The sequence below is a fragment of the Alexandromys fortis genome, unplaced genomic scaffold, assembly GCF_014885135.2.
Source record: "Alexandromys fortis isolate MF-2015 unplaced genomic scaffold, M_Fortis_MF-2015_v1.1 scaffold_10, whole genome shotgun sequence".
NCBI lineage: Eukaryota > Metazoa > Chordata > Mammalia > Rodentia > Cricetidae > Alexandromys > Alexandromys fortis.
Window position 1 is genome coordinate 3,993,475 of NW_026067895.1, and position 12,959 is coordinate 4,006,433.

The following is a 12,959-nucleotide window of genomic DNA, read 5'->3' on the forward strand; positions in this document are numbered from 1 at the left end:
ACTACTGCTGTTATCCTAAATGGACATAATATTAAATTGACTTCTAATGATTTATTTTTATAACCATAGATGAGTGTATCTCTCACTCGGTGTCAGAAAAAGGGGTTCTTATTGCAGTAGATGGCAAGTTAATACAGAGACAAAAAAAAAAAAACTGGCTAGTGGGTAGAGAATATAAATTGCGGAGTACTCAGCTTTTAATGAGACATCTACATCATTCAGTGTAATTCAGAGTATTTCTCTGTCCTCCCACCCAGCTCACAGATAATGACATGGAGATTTCTTATCAACTATGAAAGTTTTACCTCTAAGTTAGGCTTTTCTCACCTAACCCTTATAACTTAAATTAACTCATTTCTATTAATCTACATTCTATCGAGTGGCATTGCCTCTCTTTCATCTTGCATGCCCTGTTTCTTCTTCTCCATGGCTCCTGACATCTCCTACCTTCTTCTTCCCAGAGTCCTCTCTCTCCTGGGAACTCCTGCCTAACCTCTTCCTAACTATTGGCTGTTGAGCTTTTATTACATCAACCACAGCAGTACATTTTCACACAGTGTTCAAACATCCTACAGCAACTCAAAGAGTTCTAGGCCAGCATAAACTGTCACCAAAGCAAAAGGTGAACAGCTCCTGAAGAGCAATACACCAGGCTAACATCTGGTCTCCATTCACAGGTACACACACATCTGTACACACACACACACACACACACACACACACACACACACACACACTGAGAGAGTTAGGGTAAAAATATTTGGGCCATAACCAGGAACATTTAGAGTAAGAGAGCACACTCATTCTAAACAACACTGTTTTTTTTTTTTCTTCTTATACCACAGTCATTCTTTTAATATTATCTGCAGGTATCTAAGATTATGTGGCCTTTGCCATAGGGAGCACATACACTGTCTGTAGATTTGACCTGCATTCTGTTGTGATTCATCCTCTCTCCCCAGAGTCATTAGTCTGCTTCCAAACAGATTCCATGCAACACAAAGGAAGGAAATTTGCTATAATGGGACAAAAAGGAAAACAAAATTCAGCTCTCGTTTCTGAAGCTGGGGCATCCTGCTGCCCTGGTGTAAACCAGACAGCCATCTTAGAGCGATCTGAAAACCCTATTTGTCAGGGAAGGGTGTGTTGCTCCCACTTCGCAGGCTACTTCAAAGCCGTTTTGCCTTCTGGGAATACAATTCTTCTGAGTGTAGAAAAAGAAGTCAAAAGGTAAGTGGCGTGTTTCTTTTGTTTAAAGACTACTGCTCACTTTGGGGGATGCTTTCAGACAGGGATCCTCCAGCATCTGGCTGAGCTGCATTGAATGCCTGGGTGGCGTATTCTCAAGCTTCCCACTGGAGAACTAGAGCTGTTTCTCATTCCCTTCAGAGGGACTTACTCGTCTTAAGAATTGAATTGAAAACTTAGGAGACTGGGTTTTCAGTTTATCAGCACAAATAAAATAAAAATTAAGCCTCCTGATACAGTTAGAGAGAATTCTCAGAGCACACATTATTCTCTGTTAAACAGGCAGTCCATGTGAAATGTTTTATTACCACTAAATAAATCAATAAACATCTTGAGGCAGGCAAAGTAGGCTATACGCTTACATAATCCCCCCTAACTTTGAAGCCGCTTTTTCTATATAAATATAATTATTTTTAAATCAAATAAAGAGCATCTCTAGTGTGCTATTAAACACATGAACAAATCCAAAATAAATAACTAAAGGAATGGCCTAATTTTATTTGACAGTCTATAGAATGAGATACTGAATAAAACTCATTTCTGAACAGGGAAAGTTTTATTAATCCCAAACCTTATAGGAATCTTGTTTTTGAATGGCCAGGCTCACACATGGGAAGCCCAGTTTTGAGTGAGTTAAAGACTTTGGATCTAGAGCTATGTGCATGGCATTAGTGTAGCTCTTCCCAGCATGGCCAACTGCGCTGGTAGTGAACTGTGGCTGCAGTCAGCGGTGGAGTGAAAGGATACTAGGAGGAGATAAGAAAGGTAGAAAAAGGAAGGTCAATGACAGGAAGCAAAAAAGGATTAAAAACACATTGCAATTTGGTCATTTTTCCAAAAAAGTAAATGGCCTTTAAGTGTGCAATCTTTGAGCATAATAGTGACATTTTATCAAAGGCGTTCTGTGTGAATGTTCTGGGCCTACGGGTGTAAGAAAGCCATGCTGTGCGTTTCGGAAGACGGTGTTGCAGCCTCGACACAGACTTAACACATCTCCGTTCTCGCTGAGCAGTTTCAGAGTGGAGCGCTAAGCTCGCCCCTGACGGCAGAATAGGAGACTAAAAATTTCGACAACTGACCCTATTCACATTCCTAAAACTAATAAACTTGTGAATCTAGATTCAGGAAAATATTAGAACCAGTAAAGCTTGTACAAGTGTCTCCAAACTGTGGTCCAGAGAAAACTAGCCCCATGTGGCGTTCATCATCGCGCCGGAGGCAGTGTCTCAGCGAAGTGAGAAACCAGTCACAACACTCCACGAAACGGTTATTTTATGTCAGGTTCCACAACCTTCTTTGTTCAAAGAATGTCTAGGGACCTGTGGAATCCACATTAGGACACATTATTCTAGATCAGCTCTGACTTTATCTCTCTCACAACACAACTTCTCTTCTTTTCCAGGAACCTCCTTCCAAAGCTATAGAAGCTTTACTTGAAGCTCTACAATTGTGGGAAAAATAAAAGGTCATTTTGAGTTGTTTCCACACAATGTAACACCCAGAGCTGCAGGAACAGATGAAATCTTCCTCACCTTGGCAGAAAGATAAATCTTGAGAAAAGATTTTGATGTTAATAATGAAATAAATAATGCTTAGCAATTATGTGCTGCACAGCCTGGGGTAGGCACTGATCATTGAGAGCCTCTACTGTTCCTATATAACATGAGGCTGGGGAGGTAAGCCTTAGATGAGATTCAAATAGAATAAACCAGGCATGGTGGCATATGCCAGTAATCCCAGAACTCGGGAGGCTGAGGCAGGAGAACCACTGGTTTGAGGCCAACTTGAACTATATAGCAAGACTCTATCTCAATACACACCCCCCCCCCCCCCCCCACACACCCCAAAAAAAAAAAAAAAAAAAAAAAAACACGCCAAAGGAACAGAAGAAAAGGAGGGGAAGAAAGGGAAGGAGGGAGGACAGAAGAGAATGTAGGACAGCCGGAGCAAGGGAAAAGGGAATGCTGGATAAAGATACACTAGTTGTAGAGTCTCGTGTTGGCTTCAGGTTGAAGTGCCATTAAAGTACGTTTTCTTCCGTCTTTTCTCTTTCTCTTCCTCCTGCTCTGGCTCCTGTAGCCCTAAGCGAACATTTCAGGAAAACTGACGAAATAAACAAACATTACCCTTTAGCTCCTTTGAGAAAATCTCTTTGGCATTCCAGTCTGGGTGGGGCAGAGTCACAGGTTTAATTCCATTCGCAAATGATGAGGTTTTTAAATTGTTCCTCCCAAGACTCTTCTGGAAAGGCCTCCTGTCACAAAACAGAGATCAATCTCATCCCAAAGGTCAACCTGTTTGTCACCTCCAGTCTAGACTGTTGCAAATGCTCGAAACCTGGACCTCCCATGGGGAGCAGAGCCCTGACAGCAAATGACTTAGACATGACAGCATGCCTGCTGGGTAGTCGGCCTGCAGCCGCCCAGCACACCCAGGCGGGTTCCCGGCCTTGGCTGCTGTTTGACATTAAGTCCAATTTACGATCTGGGCTCTCAAATTAAATCACTAGGCAGAGATGAGCCCAGATGCCTGGAAGACCTTTTCATTCCACACAACCCGCTGATAACTTGTTGGACGTGGAGATACTGGAACACAATACAGATAGCTCTTCACGCAGGTCTGTTTTCAATTCAAAGAGCTGAGCTCATGTGTGCTTCTAGTTAACCATGTAGGCACACTAGGGCCAAGAGGCATTTGCACACAGCTTCTCCAGATCAGAGCAGGAGGTCACGGACTCTTACAGGATTAAAGAAGCAAATTTAGTATAAAGAACTTTGTTGTGCTTTTAGGGGCGTAGTCATTAAAATGAGCATTATCACCCAAATTATGACCCCATTCTCAGGTCACTGTCTTAGCTGCTTAGAATTCTGAGTGTACTCCTGTCTAGACATCCAAACAGTTAGATGTATTTTAGGACGGCACCATTGACATTTTTCTGTTGACAACTCTGATAAGACTTATTGGGCTCTGCTGTCCACTGCTTCTAGACCATTGTTTTAAAGCTCACTTGAAAGAAGCCATGAAAAAGGATAATGACATAAGATAATGGTGTCTTGTGGGTACAGCTGGGGATGGGCAATCTCAGACAGTGGATTTCTTTTTAAAAAAATAATAATAATAAGCATTTCGATAATTCATATGCTACTAGTTTAACCAAAAAAATAAGCTAAACAACTTGCCCTCATTTGGCCTTCCATTTTGCACACAAACACACACACAGAGAAACACACACATGTGTGCACACATAAAAGGATTTTATCCCCCCTTTTGTTACTGGAGATTTAACTTGGCACCTCACACTTGGGAGGCCAGCATTCTACCCTTAAGATACAGCCTCAACCCTCTTTCTAACTTTCTTGAGACTTTTTTGGCCTTGAAATCCTGTAGCCCAGGGAAGCCTTGTTTTCTCAATCTTCTGCCTCAGTTTCCCAAGTAGCTTGGGATTACAGGCCAACTACACGAGGCTTGGTTTGGTTTTGTTTTACTTTGTTTTGTTTTTAAAACCCAGGCTGACCTAGAACTCATGATCCTCCTACATCAGTCTCTCAAGTACTATCATTTCAAGTGTGCATCACCGCACTTGATTTCCTTTGGCCTTTTGAAGACAGAAAGTTGAGGTTATCCCTCTTCAATCAGCCAGAAATCTGTTTGCTTTAGGGTCAGTAAATATGGTTTCCAACAAAAGCAATGAGGACATCAGAGTGTGTGAGATCAAGAGAGACGGCACTAGACAATCTTGGATTCCAGCAGAGAGTGTAAAGTGTACGAGAGGCAGCACTGTAGCTTCAGGAAGACAAGATAGAGAGGAGCAGTGCTTCCTCCGGGAAATGAAAAGAGGATGAACAAATGTGTGTGACCGAGAGACAAAGAGATAGAGACAGATATTTTGTCTACCTTTAATTGCCCAGTCTACCATCACCTTCTTCATCAGTGTGGACAACAATAGAATCTGCATCTACAAACTAATTTCTATCAGCTTGGGTGCTCATTGACAATACCATTTTCAAGAGTATTGTGTAAACAACCGTGCTCCCTCTTTGTCTGAATTCCCCATAGCTTCTTTCATTGACCCTGACAATCCTCTTCTTTGCATCTTTATTCTCATTCTCACGAATCCTCTCAATTGCAGCAAGATGGAGCACTCTTCATAAGAAATGTCTAGACTGTCTGATTCTGTCTAAATGCATGCAGTTCCTATGGAATCAGACCAACTTGCCTTTAAGAGTTCCAGGCACACAGTCCCAGAATGCACAGAAGCATAAACATTAGGCATTAGACTTCCCTTTGTCCCCTGATTCTCTTCTGGCAAGGGATTAGGAACTTTTCCACATAGAAAATTTTTCCAAACATACTGTCATCTGATACGTCACCCAAACTTTCGGAAAATGGCACAACATTCAGCCAGACTCTTCCAAGAAAGAGATTGTGTCACTCATTAATGCTACCCTGCCTGGGAACAACCCTCTGGGAGAGCAATGCACCTCTCACCCTCCCTACAGGCCAAAGATGGAGTCTTGAGTATCTTAGTATCCTCATGGGCACAATCACAGAAAGCAACAATGAGCTCTTTTTCCTACTACAATCCTTAACCCAAACCCTTCACTCTGTTTATTTGTACGTATCAAGGCTTCAAGGCAAAAATAAGGCTCTTCATTCACAAGAAATTCAGGTTTTCAAAACAAAAAAATCTTATTCTTCAACTTGAGTACAAGTGTGAGCATGTGCACACATTAACTTCAAGATAAAACAATGAAAAAATGAAAGTCTCTAAGGTACGGAACTATAACATGTTATATGGAGCTTCTAGAATTTCATGGAGAATTCCATACTCAAGTAAACGGTTTTGTTCATCAAAATGTGTAAGATAAAATTGACAGAAATCTTAGTGGAACTGGATGGAACACTGAAGGGAATAGAACATGAACACAAACAAAGGGCTTGCTTTCTCAATGTGGAGACTGAAGAATAAAAATGTACCAAGAAGAGAAGTACCAGGAAGCAAAATCTGTACTGACAAGATCAATGCTTGTGTGGGATCTAGGTGGGAGACAGGTATTGGCATTTTCATCTCAATGTTAATTATATCTTAAAATATTTAGTAATCCAACAAATGTTTTTAGTATATGCTATATACAAAACCCTACATAAAACATTTTGAAGGACACATAAACAAAAATGAATAAAATATGTTTTCTAATTACAAGGGATTCATATGTAAATCATATGAAATATATAAGCTAATATGATATTGTAAAATTTTTATATGCATTTTTTTCTCATTTAATATTTAAAGTAGCCCTCTGAGTTATGCAAACTGTTCACTCTTATTCAATGCAAGGGAACAATGAGACTAAGAGAGGCTCAATAATTTGCACCAAAATCTCACCAAAACAATAAAGGGCAGAATTCAGACTCCAACCTATATTATCTGACAGCAAATTCGCTATAATTCATTACTTCTACACATCGTAATAACTGTCATGAGCCCTAGAAAGGAGCATGCACAATGGTCTTGAATTGTTTCTCAAAAGAGAACAAAAAAAAAAAAAAGATTTTATGAAGGTATTTGACCTGACCTCGGAGGATACAGGGATTTCTTAGGCAGCAATGAGTATTGGGGAAATTATAAAGTGAGAGAAATCCAGTAAAGCAGTCAAACGGCAAGGATGGAGAAGCTAGTGCACCTTGGGGAATGGCAAGCAATCCAGCTTGGCTGGAATACAGGGTATGTAAAGACCGGTGAGGGCTGAGACTGGAGAGCTGGGTTGGAATCAAGGCAGGAGCCTCGTGTATGCTTTGCAGGGAAGATGGAACATTTCTGGCCAGCAGTGAGGCATTGTTAAAGGTTTCCGAATAGAGGAATGATATAATCAGAAGAGAGATTCGAAAAGATTATTCTGGCAGAAAGACAGAAGAGTTTGGAAGAGGCTAAGGAGTCACAAGGCCAGGACATTAATCCAGATAAGTAATAAAGGTCTGTTCTATGATAAAGGGAGTGGAGATGGAAAGCAATGGAGAGATGATGTGAGGCATATTAAAAATATAGAATTAAAAGTACTTCCTCATTAAATACATTAGAAAATAAACATGGAAGAAGGAAGCTATTTAGTCCATCTTAATTACTGAATTAAAAAATAAACCAAACTATTCTTGTAGAAATACCAAATGAGCTCAGATTTGAGAACAACAAGTGTCCATAAGAGATATTTGTCATAAAACAACAGATTTGTAAGTATGGATTATCTTTTATGATGTCTCCCTACCCCTTTACATATACCCAGAAGCCACAGTGATTAAGAATCTGATGGGAATTTATAAATAATTAGGTATTTAGGTATTTGTATGGTAAATGAGAACTATGTATCCAAAGTTAGGCCATTTTTTATTTCAATTGTCGAAGATATTGTTACTGTCAATAAAAAGACCCTTGAATCTCCAAGGCCTAGTGCCATTCAGGTTTCCACTCAGTTCAGTTCTGTTGTTACTGGCAAAGAGATATTCACTCCACATAGCCTTTCAAGGACCAAGGACTATGAACAATCTTGGGTTTTATCTTATGTGGTCATCTAAGTGTAGATGCCTAGCAGGCAGCTGGGAAATAGGAACTGATAGAGAATTCCATGGAAGTGTTACAGAGATAAAGAGTAAATAGAGCACATAGATCTTTTTTTTTATTTGTATTTTTTTAATTTATTTATTTATTTATTAAAGATTTCTGTCTCTTCCCCACCGCCGCCTCCCCTTTCCCTCCCCCTCCCCCAACCAAGTCCCCCTCCTTCGTCAGCCCAAAAAGCAATCAAGGTTCTCTGCCCTGTGGGAAGTCCAAGGACCACCAACCTCCATCCAGGTCTAGTAAGGTGAGCATCCACGAAACTGCCTAGGCTCCCTCGAAACCAATAGGTCCAGTAGAATCAAAAACCCGTTGCCATTGTTCACATAGATCTTTTGTTCACAATTATTTAGCCAAAACCTCAGCCACATGACCATAAGTTAACAGTACATGAACATTATTATGACTCCAAAAAGATAAAGAAATGACTTGGTTGAACAAATAGTTTGTTTATAGGCCAGAAATTTCAAAGATAGGATGGAGTACCTAAGGATTAGTGAAAGAAACAATAGATCTCTCTGCAAAACATGAACTACTATTGAAGTACTCTAATAGATTGTAGAGAGATTGGCAAAATTAATCTCTTCTTTATATAGTTCATATAGCATCTGACACTACTCTTTAAATGTGTTCATTTATGTCCTTGTGTCTGTCTGTAATGTGTGTGTGTGTGTGTGCGTGTGTGTGTGTATGTTGACCATCATACTCATTACTATTTGTTCTTGTCTCTACTCTGATGAGTGTTAGGCCACAGTGAGCATGTTGGGAAACATTGCATCATACCGCACCTGATGGCATAAGAAGATAGCACTCAATGAAGAAGACAATGAGCCCTCATTAATAAAATGTTGGTTTTCTCAAAAGGAGATGACAGATTTTTATCTTTACAGAAATATTTTCCTAAAGATGTAGAAGGACCTGACAACATACTTAGGAATGGGCTTCATGAGGAGAGCACTAATAAATAGTTAGCTTTGGAAGATTGTTTTTTAACTATAGAACAAGATTGAATTGATATGCAATTTTAAAGTCCTTCACATATCACGAAACTATTTATTTTTTGAACTGTGTGAAGCCTAGAAATAAGTCATAGAAGATATCCAAAGAAGATTTATTCGACCTGCTGTGTAGTACTGTTGGCACTCTACTCAGAATTCTACATATCCCAGTCACAAACAACCCATACCACTGAGTCTCTTCAGAAAACTGACCCACTATAATTGGATCTGTTTTCTCCATATGTTCAAAAATTTGTATGTGTGTTGGGCTTATAACACCATCATTCATCACTCCATACCCTCACAGTAGCATGTAGTCAATGACTATCTAGTATTGTGGGTAGAAATCTATTCTGTATCCGAGTTCTCCTGTGGTATGAAGCTAAGGCTAGGGCTTCATCTGAAATCACTTCCTTCTCATAGCAGCTTCTCTGCAACTGTGACTGGTCTTTTGAGACATTCTCCCTACATTAACAATATGTATCCAAATTATCATTTCTACTTTGGCTCCTAGTAAAGTAAACTTAAAGTATACATTAATGATAGCACAGCAAGCAATTCTCAAAACAGAATTACTCAAAGGTTTAAGGGTTTAGGTTAATAGAGAAAGGTGAGCCCTTTCTCTTCTTTCTGTTTCACCACAACGTAAAGAGGTGAAGGGACCCCCCACATGCCTCCATCATGGTGGGGTCCGCCGCCATAGTGCCTTCCTTGGAAAAGTTACAGATTTGAGTAAAGCTGAACTCAAAAGTAAAGAACTACATTATTTGGCAGAGGAAATGTCAAGACAGTATAACTCTTTGGTTGTAACATGGTTTCTATCGACTGCTCTTCATCAAATTTATAATGAAAAAGAGAAGAAAGCTATGAAAATGTATACTTGGGGAAGGAAAGGAGATTGACCTGGTTAAATTAAAGTTGCAAACAGGGTGAAAGTTATCAAAGAAACTGCAATTGTTAAAGATATTAAAGCAAAGAAATAGGAACCTCACAGTTTTCACTAAAATGGAGGAAAGTTGCTCTGAGAGAAATACCCCACCTACTAAAGGCTAAAGGTTGTAAAAAACTGAATTTATTTAAAATGAGAGTATCTAAGGAGATAAAGACACTAGAATGTCCTGCTTGGGCAAAGACACTTAGAAAAGTGTTTTCCCAGATTCAGCTGCGAAGGAGCACAGAGGTTGCTGTAGTTGTGGACCAAGGGGATCAGATTGTCTCAAACTGGCAGAAGAACTTTGTGTTATCCACATAGCTTTGATTTACATACATGCGTGATTCAATAGTGAAGAGTCAAGAGGGCTCTCTCACTAAGATTGCAGAAAGCCTTTAAGACCAAGCAATATGTCCAAGCGTGGGATTCCCTACATGAAGCTTCTAAAAAGTACATACATGAAATCGTAAATATGAAACCTGTCATATTGGGCACTCAAGGATATTGGATGAAAGCTAGAGGAACCAAGTGGAACTAGCCCAAGACCACAGTTGCTGCAGACAATAGCACTGGAAGCACAGGATTACCCAACCCTATAGGGGTCCAGATGATTTGATCAAGAGCCCCAGATGATGGATATGGAGTTTGCTCCTTTTTCTGCTGGATTTCAGTCTTGTTGTGGTTTGTCCTTTCTCTGTTACTCTGTTTTTCCCCTCTTTGGAATGGGAATGGCTATTCTGGGCCATTGTTTGCTATAATTTTATTTCTTATTTAACAAAGACCCATAGTTATGAGATTACCTTGAGTCTAAGAGCAGTCTTTAAACTTGGGCTTCTGAGCAATGCTAGACCTACTCAAATTTGGGAGGCTGTTAAAGATGGACTAAAGGCATTTTGACTTATGACATGAACATGAAACATTAGGGGCCAGAGGAACAATATGATTTAAAGCGGCTTTTTCTCATATCTAGTTGACAAGTTACCACTTGTGATGAGTAATGTTTTGTTGTCAACTTTATTGGCTTGATAAATGCCTGGGGCATTAGTAAATCACTCCTTTAGGTTTGTCTGTGATAGCATTGCATAATCTTAGAAAGGACATAAAATAAATGCCTAGGGCCAAGCTGGATTATCACTCAACTTCAAGTCCTTTGCTCGCTTACTGATATTTGCAGAATATCACACGTGCTTAATATCATTTATAGTAAGAATGTTAGTAGTATCATGTGAAAGACATTTGGCTAGGTGTTTAACTTTTATTGACTTAGTATACCCAGTAGCCTATGTAATGGGTGCCTTCGTTTCCATTTCTACAGAAGAAAAATGAAATTAGAGGAATTCAGCTTAAATGATGTCATTTTTCTCATTGTGTTTAAGCTCTAAGAACCCCCAAAGGCAAAACAAAGTGTAAAGAAAGCCCATACTCTTTCTACCAATCAAACAACCTGCTCTCCTTCCTTGACTGACATGCTAAACATCTTATCTCGACTCACCAGACTCTAATTACTAGACCAAGTGCTAGAATACCCATAGAACTTTATAGACCAGTAGTCCTCTACCACACCCTTTTCCTTTCCAATACATACATAAATTGAAGACAAGTCAATTAAGGAGAGAAAAATCTAAAAATTTTGCATAAGTTATACAGGTTTGGGGTGAATTCTTCGGGTTTTCTGATCACCTAGTTAGAGGTTATTTCAACCAGAAAGAACCATCTGTGACATTCCTTACACACAAAGAAAGACAAAGGTCATGCTGTCTAGCAGAGTTGGAAAGAACATTGTACAAAGAGCTAAAAAGATTCAGTATTCATCCCAGCAGAAAGGACCAACTGTAGTAAGTATCCTAGACTTTGACATCTAACTGAATGATGCCTACTTTAGGAGTTGTTCCTGAAAAAAACATACAATTGTCAGATGAAACAGTTGTTCAAGTTGTTATTGGAAATTTTCCTGTGAGATACCTATCAGCTCTGTCAACAATTCTGTGTGCTGGGTTATATTCTGGACTAAAGCTTGCTGCATGTTCTCAAACTGTTAGTTCTAGTTTTTGCTCTTTGATGTAAGGCCCTAACAAGAAAATGTATTGCTTTTCCAGACTCAATTTTGTCATCCACATGATAGGATAACTATGCTTCGGGGTAAGAGAAAAAAAGTGAAATCACATGCTTCAATTTGTGAGTTTCAAACTATGAAATTCCTTACTCAGCTAAGACAAGATTGGTGGGTGGTTGACCATGGACATTTTAAACAGAGCAGTGTATTCTGTTTTGTTCATCTGTAACTGGAGGTGGAAAATAGTTTGAGGTTATGGTGACACTGACTATTTCTGTTTCTCTAATCCTAGAATGATAAGCATTGTATTCAAGTTACTCAACACCCACATCATTATGAGAAACTACAGTGAGCCTTGTGGTTTTCTTCATTTTGCATTATCTTTAATGTCCCTGAAGATATCATCATTTTGAACCTTTAACTGCTAGACAAAATAAAATCTCAGAGTCTGAAAACCCCAAGGCTTTTCTTTTCCATGAACAACTTTAAACATGCACAATGAAGGATTTACACCCGTGATGAGAATCCACATCTTTGATAATAGGCCTAAATATAATTTGCAAACATGTGGCTTTGACCTCTCTGAGCCAATTACTGGAGACTTGAAGCAATGTGTGTGGGCCAGCTGTGGAATTTGGCCCAACTCAGGCTTGAAGCCACCTCCCTTTCCTAAAAATTCTTTAAATACTGGAAGGGTGTGTGGACATAGAACATTCAGGGGGAAGAGATCCAGGCAGCTGTTAACAAAAGATGACAGATGAGCTCATGAAACTTTAACAAGCTGTTGGGGAATGTTCCAGGTGTGAGATTTGAAAGCTGTTCGCAGTCCTCTGGTGAAAATAATAAGCTTATTGGAAAGGACCACGTTTCCACTTGAGCTTCATTTGAGGGGAACAAAGTGTGCATGCTTCATAGGAAAAGGCCTCGCTGTTCAGTTCACCATGAAGGTCTCTCTCATGAAAGCATGTAGCCTCGTGACCTTGACTAGATCATCCCCAGTTATTCATGTGCATTGTGTACGTACTTACTAAAAATCCATGCCTTACATGTCTCCAGCTACACATGAGACACACACCTAAATTTTGCTCCAATGTCTGCTTCTCATTCACTTGTGTAACT

General features: G+C 39.5%; 1 long non-coding RNA gene across 6 annotated transcripts in view; it reads right to left on the reverse strand.

The window, feature by feature from the left end:
• LOC126512511 (uncharacterized) overlaps positions 1 to 12,959 on the reverse strand; it is a 189,114-nt gene that overhangs the window by 91,941 nt on the left and 84,214 nt on the right. For all 6 annotated transcript variants that reach the window (XR_007595066.1, XR_007595069.1, XR_007595067.1 and 3 more), the window contains one exon: positions 3,375 to 3,502. This is a non-coding gene — a long non-coding RNA (uncharacterized lncRNA). The remainder of the gene's footprint in view (positions 1 to 3,374; positions 3,503 to 12,959) is intronic.